General features: G+C 32.2%; 1 long non-coding RNA gene and 1 pseudogene across 6 annotated transcripts in view; both read right to left on the bottom strand.

The window, feature by feature from the left end:
• Positions 1-5,759: 5,759 nt before the first annotated feature.
• Positions 5,760-6,419, bottom strand: LOC145035846 (dirigent protein 21 pseudogene; annotated as a pseudogene).
• A 3,720-nt stretch (positions 6,420-10,139) lies between these two features.
• The window catches only part of LOC145035852 (uncharacterized), a 285,983-nt gene continuing 277,325 nt past the window's right edge, over positions 10,140-18,797 (bottom strand). For 3 of the 6 annotated variants that reach the window (XR_013678385.1, XR_013678384.1, XR_013678388.1), the window contains 3 exons: positions 17,866-17,952; positions 12,055-17,616; positions 10,140-10,305 (listed from right to left, as the gene is read on the bottom strand). This is a non-coding gene — a long non-coding RNA (uncharacterized LOC145035852). The remainder of the gene's footprint in view (positions 10,306-12,054; positions 17,617-17,865; positions 17,953-18,797) is intronic. The other 3 variants (XR_013678389.1, XR_013678390.1, XR_013678386.1) reach the window with 3 other exon arrangements.

The following is an 18,797-nucleotide window of genomic DNA, read 5'->3' as shown; positions in this document are numbered from 1 at the left end:
GAAATGCTAATTAATGTGTCATTTTTCATCTGTTGATATCCTTTACTATAAGTAGGTAATGTAAATTAATAACCAAACCAAAATGTTATTTTGTTATTGTTCATTTTACAATAATAATAACTAATGTTCTTTTATACTATTAGTGTTTTTATTTTTCCTTTTCTCCTTATATTGAGATAAACATACGGAAGTTCATATTTATAAAAGTTTTCCGGCCAAATTGATATATTTTTATTCATAATTGTTACAAATTACTAATCAAAATTAAGTCATAACTAGGGAAAGATTCCTCGCGTTGTGGGGTTTAGATACATGTTGGAAACTTTGGTAAACAGGAAACGTATTGGTTTTTACGTTTTTTTGTTTTCTTCTTTATTAGTAAAGTAAAGTGTTACTACATGATGTTGGAGTGGACATTGAAATATAGCAAATTTAGAATATACTATTATGTCCATTTTCTACATGGACCGGAGAAAGGCAAGCAACACAATGCATAACTCATGTTTGTATACTATCATACCAACATTCCCAATATTAAGTATAGCAACCCCTTTAAGATCCATTACCATCACATCAGGAATCGACATTTTTTATCTGAAATAATCGCGCGCTTTAACACGACATCAGAAATTATCTTTTTACGTCTCAAAAACCAACTTTGTTACAACGTCCTTCAATCACGCTTTTACCTCTATATATTTGATATGCCATTAAGTTCCCCAAGGAAAATCCAACCGTGATCTTAATGTGCTCAAATATGTAACATCAAAAGTTAAAGTTAATAACTAAGCTGCGTACAGATCTGTTGATCCCTTTAGTACATTCACCGAAGAAGATTCTACCACCTGTGTTGTCCCAAGACATATAAACCCAACGCTAAAACTTGAAGTATTAATAGAGGCATAATGGAATTTGGGATAATTTATGTTGATGCCCCACTATCATCACTTCAACCCAACCTACATAAACACACCTCAAATTTTAGAGAAGCCAAGGATGATATTTTGGAGATACACCATAACACATGTATATTTTCTTAATCAGATCATGTAAGAGTACAATGCAATGTTTAAAACTTAGACATCCAAGCAATGAATTATCTTGCGTAAACAAATAACTTTAGCATATTATATAAACATCCCGACCAAATGAAAATAGATGGTAAATAAAGGTAGAAAGCATACAGTATTAAAAACTGCATTTTATCTATTGTTAAATTAGTAATTTTTTTTTTTTCATTTTGACATCGGTCGACTGATTAATATTGTTAAAAAATTTGAAGGAACACATTAAGAGATGGCGCAAGGAAGTTGTGGAGATGAACCAGAAAGAGGTAGCCGAGCTCACCAAACTTATTGAATCTATTGATCTACAAGGAGGGTTGTGTCCACTTGATGATTAATTGTTGAAGAAAAGGCAAAAAGCACATCAAAAAAATTGTTCATATGGAATCCAACAAAATCGTAGACCTCAAACAAAAGGCTAGAGTCAAATGGGCACCGGAAGGAGACGAAATGGAACGATCAATAAACATCTTAAGTCGCAGAGGATAAATGGACTCAAGGCTAACTGATTTTGGATAAATGATCCAGAAACGATAAAACAAGTAGTAGTAAAGCATTTTTCGGAGAGATATTTAGAACCAATGGAATCGAGACCAAAATTTATTAGTCCTAAGTTTAAAAAACTACCTCCTCATATGGAATCGTTTCTTGAGCAACCGTTCTCTCTCGATGAAATAAAAAGGCTCCCGCCCCGGATGGGTTTTCTTTTGCTTTTCTTAAGAAATATGGGGACCTTGTCGGCAGTGATTTTTATTTTGCTATAAAATACTTTGAAGTGTCTGGGTGTATTGATAAGGTTGTAATTCATCGTTTATTACTCTTGTTCCTAAAATACACGATCCTAATACCAACAACGATTATCGACCCATCAGCTTAGTCAGGTGCTTGTACAAAACCATAGCAAAGATTCTTGTAGAAAGGTTAAAAAAAAGTAGTACATCTGTTGGTGAGTCTGTCCCAAACAGCTTTCATTAAAAACTGCAATATCCTTGACGACCCACTCATCGTAAGGTCATCTTCAATGGATTAAACTCATGGAGAGTTGTATGGATTGCCAACTAGGAAAGAGAACATATACATTCACTTTAATTCTTAAAAAATTAATAAATATTCAATTACAACTTCATTCCACCGTTCAATGACCATTCAACTCCACACTCTCTCTCATCTATATTATATTCATATTTACTCCATTAATCCCTTATACAAGTCCCATTGTGGATGGCCTAAACGAAGTGATCTCATGGATAAATTAAGAAGAGTAAAAAAAGGATTTCATTTTTAAATTCAACTTTGAAAGGCTTTTGATAGTCTTAGTTGGGAGTATCTTGACTGGATCCTACAACAAATGAATCTTGGTGGTAAATGGCGATCATGGATTCACGATTGTTTTTCCTCAACTGTGATCTCGGTCCTAATTAATGGAGCTGCTACCTCAGAATTTTGCATGGAACGTGGGATTAGGCAGGGTGACCCCCTGTCCCCCTTTCTTTTTATCATTGCAGCTGAAGGGCTACATATTGCTCTAGAAGAGGCCAAAAAAAAGGGCATTTTTGAAGGAATAGAGCTTCCACATCAAGGACCGAGCATATCTCATCTCCGGTACGCAGGCGACGCAATTTTCCTAAGTTCATGGTAAATTGAAATTTCTAAAAATCTCATACGTATCTTGCGATGTTTCGAGCTGGCTTCGGGTCTTAAAATAAACATGTCCAAAAGTAAACTTTTTGGCTTTAGTGTCAAAAACTATGAATTGGAGTTGGTTGACTAGTGTTTAACTACTCCATAGGTTCCCTTCCTTCTACCTATCTTGGTCTCCCAGTAGGGGCATCCATGGCAAGAGATGTCAATTGGAATCCTTTAGTAGAAAATTTTTGTGCTAAGCTATCAAAATGGAAGTCCTCCACTTTGGGCTTGTTTGTTTTTTTGGCAAAAAGACTTTTTGAGCACTTATATATCTGCGGGCGAGTACACATTTGGCTAAAAGACTGTTTGTTTTCTGGAAGACAAAATAACTCAAAATACCTTTTCATCTCTTTTCCGGAAAGACCTCAAAACACGGCTTCTCCTTGTAGAATACATTTCTAAGCTACCTTCTCATCGCCTCCATTCGCTCGTTCCCTTTCACAATTGCATCTCCCAATGGCGATCTCTCCACCGCAGCCATCCTTCCGGCGAACATCGGTCCTTGCTCTGCCTCCATCACTCCATGTCTTCGTCACCTCCGCCACTGCCCGATCAAATAGCTATTCTGTTTCTTTTCGTTCTCCTCTCTCGTTTCTCTCTTCTTCTCTCCCTCTCAACCTGTATAATTAGTTTAAACTCCATTAATGGTGAGTTCCCGTCTACCATTTTCTCAATTAAAAACCTCAATGTTGTTGAGTGTTTCAGGTACTTGTTCAAATAAGAGCAGGAAACAGGAAATTTACATCTTAAACAAAACAAAATCAAAGAGATAAATAGGAAGTTATTTGAGAAATCAACAACATTGAGGTTTTTAATTGAGAAAATGGTAGACGAGAACTCACCATTAATGGAGTTTAAACTAATTATACAGGTTGAGAGGGGGAGAAGAAGGGAGAAACGAGAGAGGAGAATGAAAAGAAACAGAACAACTATCTGATCGGGCGGTGGCGGAGGTGACGACGACATGGAGCGATGGAGGTAGAACAAGGACCGACATTCGCCGGAAGGATGGCTGCGGTGGAGAGATTGCCATTGGGAGATGCAATTGTGAAAGGGAACGAGTGGATGGAGGCGATGAGAAGGTAGCTTAGAAATGTATTCTACAAGGAGAAGCGATGTTTTGAGGTCTTTCCAGAAAAAAGATGAAAAAGTCTTTTTGAGTTATTTTGTCTTCCAGAAAACAAACAGTCGTTTAGCTAAATGTCTTGCCGCCTACAATATAAGTGCTCAAAAAGTCTTTTTGCCAAAAAACAAACAAGCCCTTAGTATCATTTTTGAGGAACCACATCGATATATCCATTCTCCCCCAGTCAGATGGTAGTTGGAAATGGAACCCATTAGTCCCCGGGAAACTAAACATTCTAGCATGGAGAAGTAACCATGGTAGATCTCCATCAATGGCTAACTTATCTAGACTTGGCATTGGAATATCTAATCTATGCATGATATGTGGTGGTGCTCCAGAAACTGAGAATCATATTTTTGTTGAATGTGAAAAAACAAAGGTAGTCTGGCAAAGAGTTTCTAGTTGGTGGCGCTTAGTAGACTATTCTTTTCCCTTGGTTCTGGACCTACTAAACTGTAAAATGATGTTGGGTGGGCATAAAAGGCTATCAACCATTCACGAAGCCATTATGCTAGTATTTATATGGGTGGTTTGGGATTTTCAAAACATGAATGCTCACTCCTCGAATGTCAAATCCCATTTGGTGCTGGCTTACGAGGTACAATCGTTGTCTTTCTTATGGATCAATGCGAGGAAGTCAAAGGGTGGAGCTTTTAGATGGGATGAATGGTGTAATGATTCCATTCGTGAATGCTACTCTAGGCTTTAGTCTAATGTTCAGTTAATTTGTTTTTTGTTTCGTTTCCGGTTTGTACCTCCTAGCCTTTGGCTAGTTTGTTCTTTTAATATCATCTTGCCGTTCAAAAAAAAAAGAACCAAAATCAAATATATCGGTTCTGGTTTTGAAACCGAGAGTTCCAAAGTGTGTTTGGTTCCAATAGAGGATACCAGATCCCGATGCTCGTCCATATTTCTGAATCTTCCTTTACAAGCTATTTTACGATGGATAATCATATTTTTTTTTCTTTTCCTTTCCTTTTTTATTGCATTTTGTTTTTGTCTTTAGTGAAGATTGGGTCAAGATGTTCATTGATCGAACAATCTAAGGCGATTCGATAACTCATCCGGCAGCCAACCTAACTCATGTTATTTTTGTGTTTGTTGTATTAGACACTTTCCTAAAAATATTGTTTATTATGTCTGTGGAATAGTTAGTCGACTTTCTTTTTATTTAAGCGTATTCTAATTTGTGGTTGAAATTGTAAAACTGAATTTGATTCTTATTTATATTGGATTTTTTTGTGCATTTTATACAGAAAAAAATGATTTTAATGTTTTTTGTTTACTTATTTTTGAACTGCATTTACCGATAGAAATTAGTCACAAATCAAATCCGTAGGAAGTATCTCAAAAGTTATCAAAATAAATGTTTGCAATTTGCAACTAACAAATTCCATTGAAATCCATCGCAAACAATCCCGTCAGAAATCAAAAACCAGATACAGAGAAAATCTGTAGGAATATCACAAAATCTGTAACAAAAGAATTCCGTTGGAAATCTATTAAAAAAAATTCACAAAAACTAATCCGTTTTTGTCAGTATAATTTGTCGGTTAAATCCCGTCCTAAATCCGGTACAAAATTTTATCCACTTGTTCTTTCTCATATAATATTTTTTGACGGAATTCGGTCGATGAGATTCAAGTGTCAAAAAACACAAACTTGATAAATCTCAATTGATAGCTTAATAAATAATACATTATATAACAGATACTATTTACATTTGTTTTTGTTTTTCATAAATCATGTTAATTCTCAAGTTTTACTTCATCAAGTTATCAAAAAAATACACATAATATGAATATATAGCAAGAAGCTTAGTCTCTCTTAATTGCAAAGTGTAAACGTAAAATACAATCATATAAATAATAAATAGAAGTTAATTTCGGGAATCCTTTTAATGCACTCGACAATAACATAGATGATCAATAGTGTTGTACATAAACATCATACTCAACAACCGTATCACCATTAGTGATATTGAAAAATTGAGTCTTTGCAAGAACATACCCACGTGCAAATCGGAAAATTCCACTGCCTCCAACAATCGGCATCTCTCTCACAGTTGTGAACACCGCATTCCTCCCTAATATACTCAAAGTGCTACCATTATACTTTCCTTCCGAAAAAACATAATTCATAACCATTAACAACGCGCTTTCTCTCAAGTCAGCAGATGCATAGAACCCTTGAGCTCTTCCCACCATCTTGGATGTTCGTTCTGGACCCACCGTCAAAGGGTTGTCCATCATCGCCATGAAACCAAACCCGGTGGAGGAGGTGTTGGTTATGGTGGACTGGGCTACCCTGAATGCGGTGGCTTGGTCACCACTTACTATGTCATGGAAGTAAAAATGGAGGTGGCTTATTTTTTGTTTCTTGAAACCAAGTGTTTTTGATGACAAGTTTCTTGAAAATTTTTGGGATTCTCCATGTAGGAGAAATAAGAATAGGAAAAGAGTGAGAATGGTATACTTTTGCTTGTGGAGACTTTGGGCCATTTTTTGTGGGGAGGGAGATGTGAAGAGAGTTGTGACAATACCAACGTTTCTTTTATAAAGCACGATGGGGAAACTTATATTTTATTGGTAGTTGGTGTATTTAAATCAGTTGACATATTCTAATCGGACCGAGTGTTATAAATCACTTAAGCAAGTTAACGTTTGTTTCTTAGTTTAAAGCAAGTGAATGCTTATGAATGTAATATGATGAATTATTAAGTAAAATATTAGATGTAGAAAATGAGACGTTTGATTTCCTCAAATAGTTTTCTAAAAATAGTTACATATGTCGACAAGATAAATAAAACTTGATAATAAATTGTTTAACAGATAATCAATCCCGAAAAGAGACAAGATATTTGACTTTGAGAGATTCTTAAATTAAATTTCTACTAGAGATCAAATAAATATTTGACCTTGCAAATAAATTATAATATATATTACCTGCTACACTATTAATATGACGTGTTATGCATACGAACATCTTTTAATTGTATTATATATATGAATGTGACAAATGAGGAAAACTTTGTGAATACTCACTTAATATTGGACAACAACTGTAAAAAGTAATAATAGAAAGATTAGGTCAATGGTGTTAATTGATGAATAAACATTTAAATATAAAACACATTGATAAGCAAAACGTTAGGTAAATTATAGATCAACTTGACATTAACAATTTGAACTTGTAATCATAAAATATTAAAGGAGAAAATGGTTATTTAGAAAAATATGAATTTTATAACTATGTATTAAAGTATAATCTAAAATAAAATCATACAATAATTAACGATAACATCTCTCAAATGAATTGAGGTTTACTCAGCTTTTGATGGTAATGTTAGACTGTACATTATTTATTTATGTATGCATCTGTATGTAGTTAGCCCAATGTTGTTCTGGGCCCATAGTACGCCACCACTATTCGATATCGAACTTCCTTTCTGTCGTTTCAAGAAATGCACTACATCCCCCACTATTCTCAATGCAGACTCAAAATGGATTGGTTCATGTGTCTCATTCCGACAACTCTTCTTCCTCACTGTTCTCAATGCAAACCACAACAATCGGAGTCAAAATTCGAATTGGGGAAATTACAATCACAACACCGGTCAAAACAGTGGGAGAGGCGGTGGAAGGTGTGGCGGCAGAGGTGGTTGGTTTAGTCATAGGGGTGGTGGCTGGCAGCAGCGCAGCGGAGCTGCCTATCCTCCGGCGTCGGTTGGCAGCGGATGGGGAGGTTGGGTTTCCAGTCGGATCCGTCTTTTCTAGGGATAACAAATCAGGCAATCGTTTCATATTTTTGCCTAACACGATACGATACGAAATGTTTTTTCTCATCCAGAACACGCGATAAAAATGAACAAATATAAAACACCATAACCCAAAATTAACAAAAAGGGTAAATTACACGAATGGTCCCTATGGTTTGGGGTAATTTGTGCGTTTGGTCCCTAACTTATTTTTTTAATTCGGAAGGTCCCTGCTATTTGTTTTTGTTACCCGTTTGGTCCCTACTGTTTATTTTTATTACACGTTTGGTCCTTATCTTAATTAAAAAGACTATTATATAAATAGGAAAAAATTGGGTAGTTAAGGTAAGACGAAGGGGGTGAGATTAGGGGTATCTTTAATTAAATAAATTAAAAAGAATCAAGGGCAAAATAGTATTTTTAGATAAAACAGGGACCAATCGCATATTAAAAACAAACAGTAGAGACCTTCCGATTAAAAAAAATAAGTTACAGACCAAACGCACAAATTACCCTAAACCATAGGGACCATTCGTGTAATTTACTCTAACAAAAAATAATCATTTACATAATGTTATCCATAAATTCATGAATTTTTTTATGACAAACAGAAATAGCACAACAAAAAATAACATGGAACGATATAGAATGGTGTAAATGTCTTCAAACTAATGATTAGTTTCACATTTACTATCTAAGTCCATATCATCCGGAAATTCTTGTAAACATACTCTTCATCACCTACAAAACAATAAAATAAAAATTAAAAATAGTTAATCGTTAAATAAAAAAAGTCCACAAGAAAACACAATTACTTTTAATGACAAACAACCAATCTTTAGTACAAATTAAAGCTTCAATGTTATCATGTGTCAACGACCTTCGATACATTAAATTCTTCATTTCAATAGATTATTTTTAAAGTTCAGCATCCTAAGACAATACACGTTTAAAGATAAAAATAAACTGAGAATAACCAATACTAATTAAGAAAATATCAGAAAATTGGAGCAATAGATGCTCTGCATGTGTGTGTGTCTGTTTGGGTCTCGAATCTGTTGCACTGTGGTAGAAAACATACACAAAATATAGTACATGCCTATAATGATATCAAAATAGATCATCCCTATCCATATCCTTAATAAAACACTCTTTACACTTCCACGTGGTAGCCTTCTACACTTGCTATATGCCACGTGTCAATCTCAGACTAAACCTTTTATTTTATTTCCCGCCTACTTCTTCATCTATAATCATGCCTTCCTTCCCAAAAATCAGCCTGAAAATCAGGATTTCATTTGAATCATGTATATCACTTATTCTTTATAAAAATTTCACATCCTTGATTCATCTTCTACACCCTCCTTTCTCAATATACAAACCCTAGATGATAATCGTCATTATGAACGTCGCCGCCTGCCATCACTTTCGTCACCTCTATCACCACCACTACTAACCCTTTAATCGACTGCCATTACCCCTCCAATTCTTTCTCCTTGTCCCTCTCTCTTTCCTTCTCTCTCTCTCTCTCTCTCTCTCTCTCTCTCTCTCTCTCTCTCTCTCTCTCTCTCTCTCTCTCTCTCTCTCTCTCTCAGAACACCATTGCAACTTACTTTGGAACCTATCTCTGGCTAAACATAAGGTTTGAAGCTTCTTTCTTCTATTAAAGTGTCAATTCTTTTAAGCATTTGGAAGATACAATTGATCTTTTTCTTTGTTCAATTTGTTTGTTGAGGCGGCTTTTTTATTCTCTTGTGTTTTAATCTGTTGTGTTGCAAGAAAATAAGAGGTAATGTGAGCAACATATGTACAAATTTGTGAGGCATGATCCTGAAACTATATTGGCTTAAAAATTTGTAAGGCATGATCCTTGCATAATGTATGAACTTTGTAGTGTCTAAATTTTGAGCTTGAAAGTTTTCTTCGATTTTTAACTGTTTTTTGTGTGTATGTGTGTGTGTGTGTTTATAGGATGTGGAAAAAACATCGACTAGTGGCTATGTTATGGATTTGATTGTATTTAAAGCAGTTGAAAAGGTATAACATTTGTTTGTTATAAGGTAATTGGATTTAGGCGCATGGTGTATTGTGTTTTTTCAAAACACATACCAAGGCTTAATTCTTAGTAGCACTATTTACAGTTTGGGTCTTTAATTGATTTATTTTATCAAAATGCTTTGATTGGTATATCTAATTGATTTCCAAACCACTAATTAAAAATTAAATATATAATTATTATGACTTTTAGTTGTGTTATTGGTTGCTGGAAAAGGATTTGGTACTATACCTCAAAACTCTTAATATGTTGGATATTTTTCAAACACAACAGTCAATGTGTATGTATATATTTACATGAATAGTAATATGGCGCCTAAAATATATTTTATAAACCCTTGAGTCATCTATTTTGTTGCTATTTGGGGTTTTTTATGTCACACCCCCAAACCAGAACGGCGGAAACGTTCGAGAGCGGATGATGTCATATTCAGTATCATAACAGTTCATAGAAAGGAAAGTACACACCACCATATATATTAAGTTTTTCAAAATGTTTACATAATTGTATTCGTTACATGATGAAAAGATAAATACATAAACATCTTTCAAAAGAAGTAATTAACATCAGCACGTTAATCCCCAAAAGTTTATCTCCAAACCTGCTTAGCGGTTCCCTGAGAATACAAGTTATTTCAAAGAAAAAGTGTCAACAATTAAGTTGGTGAGTTCATAAGTAGTGTTTTGAGAAAATGTACGCCATTCGAAAGTTCATGTATGTTTTCCAGAAAACGCGGTATTTCAAATGTAAAGAGATATGATTCGTTGTGTTGACAATGAATGTATTAGATCTAGAAAATCTCATATTTTCCCTAATGGTTGAGATACGAACTATTGTGTTTTCCAAGAAAAACCCTTATTTTCTTATAAAAGTATGAAATGCATATGAATGTTCGTGTTATAAGTTGTAAGTAATTGCACCAGGAAAATTCCTTATTTTCCTATTAGTTGTTTGGTTTGTATCCAGGAAAAACCCTTATTTTCCTAGCATAACTAGCAGTCTCTAAGACCGAAAATCGCAAGCAACCGACATGCTTAGAAGTTGTAGCATAGTTTTAATAGCTACTCGTTCATAAAAGCATAATACCGTATTAATTGTATATCCGGTGAGTTTTATAACCATACTAAACATAATATGCCTGTAGCGACGTTCTTCAGGCGTCGTAGCGTTATGACAAACTGTCACCCCAAAGGACGGACTGTAGCTAACAGTCAGGGCGCGGGATCATGACTTCCCGTATAGATCTATACACATTTGACACGTTCTCCGAACGGAAGACTCTGGTTATAGATAGGACTTGCAGCATTACTTTCTAATAAAAAAAAAAAGTAACGTTTGAAGATATACGCGTCTCATGGATTCTCAACTAAGCCTGTATTAAAGTGATAGTTTTTGTATGCAAAGTTTATCCTTTTTCACAATGTTTGACAAAGCATAAATCATAAGTTTTTAGAATGTATAAAACGACTTAACAATGAAAGGTACTTTGAAATCATTATATACTTTGCGTAAGTCTAATGCACACAAAGTATGACAAGAGTTTTCACATAGTAGTAATAAATCACAAGTGATTCATTTGATAAAAACGAGTAAAGTGAAATTTTTGATGTAGAAGACAAGTTTGTAAACAAAACCTATATATGCATATGGTTGTATATATGTATAAGTTTTAAAAGATGATTTGGTATGTTTCGTAATTGTTGTTCATATTCTTACGTTTTTATTAGAAACTTTGCATGAAATAATCCTTAAGTTTGATACTAAAGACCTTTTTGTACTTATCACTTTTGTAAAAATGGTAATTAAACATATTTAAATGATTGTGTTTTAACTTCCTTAATGTATAAACATTGCTCAAAAATGTTAGAAGGTGTTAATAAATCTATAAACCACTTTTGACAGTTTTACCCTTTACTGTCCCTGTTTTTAGAAAGCTCATAGAAAAATCCTCGTAAGTCAAAAACTGAATCCGTCACCTCTGAGAGTTTATAAAATGAGTCTACTTTGTTCCTAATTTTTATTATGATTTTTAGTGGTCTCAAACTAGTGTGAAAATGAATATCTTCACAGACTGGTCCGAAATCACTTCTGAAATGACAGACAGTTTTATAAAAATCGCCATAAATTGTAGAAAAATCGTATGAACGCGTTCGAGTAGTCATTAGAAAGGTATAAACTTGAACTATATGCATATTGTACAGTTTTGAAAGATATTAAGTTTAAGATGGTCAAAACAGTCCGTGAACAGGACTCAACTTTTCTGTAGAAAGCTGTCATTTAAATTTAAGTTATGTTTAGTGTTCTAACTTGTATTCCCCCCCTTAAAACTTGAAAAAAACATGAAAATGAAGGGGTATGAACTCACCTTATGTGAATACTTGAAGAATGGAAGGTTGAAGATGAACTTTTGGTTGTTGGTTTGATGCTCCAAAACAGCCATTCTTTGGGCTATGTTGCTGTCACGAAAAATTTCACAGCAAAAGAGCAAGAAAAAGGGTAGTTTACTCACTGTTTGAATCAATAATTTTGAGTATCAAAACAAGTAACTTCCAGGGGTATTTGGTGGTAAAAATATCAAGCAAAAGGAAGGTGTAGATGGGTGAAATGGTGGCTGAAACACAAAAGGGACAGCAGCCCTTTAGTTCATGGTTTTTATGGCTTTGGAAGGAAGTTCTTGTGCTTGAAAATGAGATGAAGGTTGAGAGAAATTCCCTGGAGTATTTGCTGGTCAAATGAGGGTAAAATGAAGATGAAATTTCGTGATTATGAAGGAGAAAAGAGTGGAAGAGGATAAGGGGACAAAACCTAGACTAGCTTGTGATGGGATGTGAGTTTAAGTGATGTGATCTTGTCTAGCCACTTGCTTGGGTGGTTGTTTAGAGATAGAGTTAGTTAACTAACTAATTACTAGTTATTTAGTTAGTTGGGAGTTCTAGTTAAGGAGAGGGAAGGTCTTAATCTCGAAAATTAGAAGAGGGATTAATAAGCATTCTTAGTAAAATGTCTTAAGTTATTAAGCACTTATTAGTTAAGTTGGCACTTATCTCCACCAATTCTCTTATCTTAATTGATTTAGACATCATAAAACTTACATGAAATCACTTTAATTCATGACTCATAACTAGTCATTCACTAGATAATAATACATATATACAAATACATACATGTATACTTAGTATAAAATAACAATATAGTTTTTGTGTATTTGAACTTTAATGTTTATGTTTTATTCTTTTTATTCAAAAACACTTAAATACATTTTAATTATACCTTATAATAATTCATTTTATATTTTAATTTATTTAAATAAAAAATTAATTGAGCAATGTATAATTTCGTGACATTTAACCGGTTAACCATATCGTTAAATACGTTTTGTCACTTTGGTTCGTATATTTGTCAAATTTAGATCCTTCACATCTATTAAGCAAACGTTTTACATAGAACCTAACTTACTTATCAACTAGAGACATGTTGATACAAAAATTAAGTTTGTTGCGTTTAAATGATGTTATATGCTAATTTCACAAACAGGTGACGGTTCGTAGTCATACATCATAACGAAATTATCGTTAGTTACTTGTTTTATATTTCACAAGAACTTATCTAAATAAAAGAGGTTAAATTCTTTCAACCATTCTTGATAAAATACTCATATTGTTTAATAATCAAAACATAGCATCGTACGATTGTTCCTATTTTTACCAATTGTTACATTTTAAAGTAATTTTCTGTTTTGGGTTTATGTTTTTGGGTAAGTAATTATAAGTCTCGACAGTTGTGTGATTGGTTAAATACTATTTGTGTTCTCTCCTAGCTTAATCATGCATTATCTCGGATATTTTATATGTGTTTTGTGTATCAATCTAATTTATTTTTAGCATATGCCTTATCATTTTTCGAAATATTCTTGATTGATTGAAATGATGTTCTATGTCATTGATTATGGTTGTATTAGACCCTATATAATTATAAATGTTGCTCTTCTAATGTGTATTTGTGTATGTGGTATGTGTGTTTTTTGATAAATCCAACACGAATCTGTGATTTATATATTATACATTTGGTTATTTTGTATTTGCATATTAGAATGTGCTAGAAATTATGTCCATTTGTTTGTGATTTTGTCTATTCAAAGATCATGAAGTGGGTGGTTTGAGACTTTATTCAATCTATTGACTACTGATTGGTAATCTGCATTATACATAGGAACTACAACACATGAGCATCCATGACACAATATTAACTTGTTAGACTTTCATAGTGTACTTATACATTGGATGTTATAATATACAAAGTAACTTGCCATTATTTTGCATTTGTCTTTTTCTCTGAAAAAGTTAAATTCAAAAAATAACATCATACTCTAATTGACTGGTTTATTATAACATCATATTTTCACTTCTTCCTGTTACATTGTTTTAATTTTTGTTGTACGTCATGATATAATACACAAATAAATAAAAATATTTTGCTATTTTTGGGTTAAAAGTTAAATGTTATTTTGTGTGAGAATTGCGGGTTTTCTATAACTATTACAAAAATCAAAATATCGACTTTGAATTGCACATAAATATATGCTAAGGACCAAAATGTTTAAAAGTATGGAATTTATGTATTACCTACAACAAATGATCTTCAAAATGTATAAATACTTTTTACTTTAAAAATTTCTGACTCACATTAATAAATTTTTGAAAAAAAAAACATTTTCTATAAATATAAACATTAAAAGAATGTTTTGTGCAATAAATATAGGCTGACTATAAAGATGCTAAACTCTACAAGGTACTCTCTTAAGTGTTTCAAGAATCTCAAATTCGACATTAAATATAAATGCCAAACTATAAAGTTTCTTATGTTTCTTTGTGAATAATTTAAGTTCATTATAAGTTTTATCAGTATGGTTTTGTAGTGTTTTTGAATCGGTACATGTTTTTGAGTATTAATGTTCATCTTTCCATAAACATTTTTTCTCATTTTTTTGGTACTTAGAATTGTTTTAACTTTATAATTGATGTTGAATACTTCTTTTAAAATGAAGATTTAATAACTAATGTCTGACTTAATCATGCTGAAATAGTTATTTATATTATTTTTGTGTTTGATTTTCAATTAATACGTTTTAATCTTTTTTTATAATAAATAACTTTATGAACATTTATTATTTTTATGTGCTCCTGAACATCTAATTTCTCTAGTTATATTTACTCTCATCATAACTTATTTCTATAAGTTGGTTGGTAGCTATTTATCGTAAACAATTCGTGTTAAAAATGACCAAATTGTCAAAACTGACAAAAAATAGAACAAGTCCCTATCACGGCCTATTTCTACAAAGTTGGTTGCTATTATAAACTAACTTTACAAAGTATATTATTATTTATTGCAATATTATCTTAAATAAAAGGAAGAATCATCATTTCTATGTGTGTTTTATGTGTGTGTTCCGTATATATGTGTTTTATATGTTTGTTTTTGTGTTTGTATATATAATTATCTACGTTATTTTAATTTCTCAACCGTGTAATACATGATTTTTAATTTAGTTTAAAATAAAACAATGTTATTTCAGATTGTCTCTGCTTTTTTTTTTTTCATTTTCTTTTCTATTTTAATATACACCAATTAATATTAATTTAAAATATCATGATGCAATTACGGTTAATATATCAAACTTTATATAAAAATAAAATATGCAAATCTATAATTCATGATTACTATTTTTATACTTTATATGTTATTTTACTTTGTAGACCGTGGTTTTTACGGGTTATAATCTAGTTAGATATATATATAAATTGTTGTGTAAAAAAAGATTGTATACTTCTGCAGAACTTTTTGTTTACATATTAATTAAATACCTACTAAAGAGTTTAGTTTAGTGCTGTATGGAACATTATTTATTATATACTAGAATTATACAGCCTAACAAGGGTCAATCAATATCTAGTCACCTTTATGTTCAATTCCTAGATTTTTGTTATTATTCACAAAAGTTTGAGTTTAAACTTTGTGCTTTGTATCCAAACTATTGTTACTATTATCAATGGATCTTATTTCATTATTATATTCGGAGTTGAAAAACGATTGTGTGATTAAATGTGATTGAATTTAGGGACTTCAATTTATTTCATTATGTCATATAAAATAACTTTTATTTAGGGGTCTTTGGATAAATAGTTTTTAGTTTATTAGCTTATTGCTTATTTGCTTATTGCGGTGAGAATAAACATTTTTTAAAAATGTGTTTGGATTCGTTTATTGTGGTGAGTATAAGTAAAAAGCAATAAACATTTTTAAGTGTTTGACAAACAAAACAGCTTATATGAGTAAAATGACCAATAAATAATAAGCATTCCCCCTTGCTTATTAAAATCAGTTTATTTGTCTTATTCCTACCGCAATAAGCTGATTTTTAAAAACTTCTACCCAAAAACTTAAATTTGCTTATTGCGGTGGGATTAAGCAATAAGCAACCTTATTTTTCCTATCCAAACACCCCCTTAAAATACTAAGAATCAGTTCCTAAGGGAGGAGGAAGTTATTCTCTCCTAACTCACTGAACCCACTGCCACATCACTTTATCTCTTTCGTTTTTCTTCATCTTTCCCAACTCACAACACACGGAAATCCTATCTTTCTCAACCCACTAAATTAAAAAATACAAAACAACTAAGATACATGTTTTAAAACACATGGTACAAGAGAAAATGAGAGAGAGAGAAGGTATAGAGAGGTGATGAAGTGGGCTGGTGAAACCAATTAAACAAGCCGCTGAAGTAGGAGTGGTACCAGCGGTAACTCTATTGCTGATTAAGATTTACCTTTATTGTTTTGTATATTTTTTAATTAAATGAGTTGAGTGAGTTCAAAAAGATAGAGTTTCTATGTGTTGTGGGTTGCGAAAGATGAAAAAAAAAAAAAAAAAAAAAAAGAGATAAAGTGATGTGGCAGTGAATTCAGTGGGTTGGAAGGGAATGATTTCCTCCTCCCTAATAGCTACAAACTGGGAACGAATTAACAACATCAAAATTGATCGATTTAAAAGCATGCACGACTACCAGTACTGAAAAAACTAAGAGTAAATTCCTAATAGCTACAAACGAATAATAAAGTTGAGTAATGTCGATTCGCTGCTAATAGAAATCAGAAGCAATTAGCAGTTCAACAATCAAGAAAAACCTGAGCTTCAAGTCTTCACATGTATCGATCAACAATGGCGGATTGACGGCTCACCAATGGCGATTCAAATTAGGTTGATTTTGATTGGGATTATGAAAAGTGAGCACATTGGACCCACTTGTGGCTGGAGAATGATAAAGCTTCCTAGAATGTTGATTGGACTTAAGGGGTGTTTGTGATTGCTTTTTAGTTTAAAAATTCCTTTTCAACAAAAAGGACTTTTTGACTTATATATTTTTCTAAAAGTAGGTTTTAAAATATGTTTGAATTCGCTTTTGAATGAACGAATGCTAAAAAGCCAAAAGTCACCAAAAGTCACAAATTGTGACTTTTAAAACCATAACTTCTTCTTCTTGCCAAAAAATCATTCTAAAAGGATTTTTATAATTGTCAAACAACTTTTCAAACTTTTATCTTTTTGAAAAAGCCTAAAGTCCAAAAAATTATTTTAAAAGTTATCCCAAACACCCTTTTACTTGTGGCTGGAGAATGGTAAAGGGGGTCATCAAAAAGTGTTGTATAGATATTTTAAGTGTTGATTGAGTTTTCAAAATCAAGGTATAATTAAAACTAGATGGGAATCATGCGCGCCGTTGGCGCTGTGTCACTTTATTTTTTCTTCTTTCAAGTTGTATGATGTACCTTACTTATCGGTTTGAAGTGCAACAATAATCCATTCAGATGTAGCCTTTTAAATGTTTGCCTAAATCATATGAGATACAGATTTGGGAGTAATTGACACCTGTTAAGTTTCAAACAAATTAATCAGATTTAGGGTATGTACTTCCACAAATTTTATAATTTTGTGTTGAAACATTTACACTTATCTTTAAATATTTTATAAATCCCCTTTCATATAACCTTGTCAGCTTTTTTAAAACACAAATCTGTGAGCTGTTTGTTGTATCAATTTTAAGGAGATAATAATAATAGTAATTGATTTTAATGATGCATTTGTGAGTTGTTTATTTTTTGACAAGTTCAAAAGTACCAAATATCGAAGCTCCTCTATATTCTTCACACCAACATTTGTTATTCCTCCCACCAAAATTTTCTTGATACTGTAGTTTTGTAAAATCTACATGAAAAGGCAGGGGTATAACCATCATTCCCATGACAAATTCAAAATCAACAACAGAAAGTCAAACTCAATAATATCAAAACATTTACCGAATCTTGTAATTTGGTTAAATTAACAGCGGTATTGATATTACATATAAAAACCCCACCGTTTCTTTAACTACCATTTATATGGTTGTTTTTTGTCAAAATGTCAATACAAGTGTGTACTTGTTTGTATGTAACAATGTGAAAATGTGAACAAAACACGTGCCACAGCTTAAGTGTATGACTTTTATATTGTATTTTACCAAGGTATAAGGGCATTATTGTCTTTTATTTGAGAAGTCAGTTAAGAGTAGTCATTATACAAGCATATGCATCTTTTGTTATAATATTTTTTTCATTTAATTTTACATTTTATAATAGGGGTAATTTGGTAGCAAACATGATTATTATAAGTAGGATGTCATCAACAATACCAATAACCATGTTTGTGGTTGCACAAGCTGCTTATCAAAAAAAGTCTACTTTTTTATAAAATAAAAGTAAATGAATAAACAATTGATAGTTTTAATTACTATTAATGAATGGTAAATCATATTTTTCAACCTTTTTTCTTATTATGAAAATTTATTTTAATTTTTTATTCCAATTATGATGTACACGATGATTAAAGCAGAATTACTAAGTCTCATCTATGCATATATCCTTTTGTATCATAAAAATGTATAATTGGAGAAATTTTAGTTAAAACACTTTCAAGAAATTTCCTTTGTTTTTTGCAACCGTATATATCCAAACTTCTAAACATTCAAGCAGAAACTTAAATTTATATTGTAAGAAGTGATACTAAATTGAACG

This window comes from Lactuca saligna, chromosome 1, assembly GCF_052625555.1.
Source record: "Lactuca saligna cultivar CGN05327 chromosome 1, ASM5262555v1, whole genome shotgun sequence".
NCBI lineage: Eukaryota > Viridiplantae > Streptophyta > Magnoliopsida > Asterales > Asteraceae > Lactuca > Lactuca saligna.
This window is presented reverse-complemented; position numbering and strand designations above follow the sequence as displayed.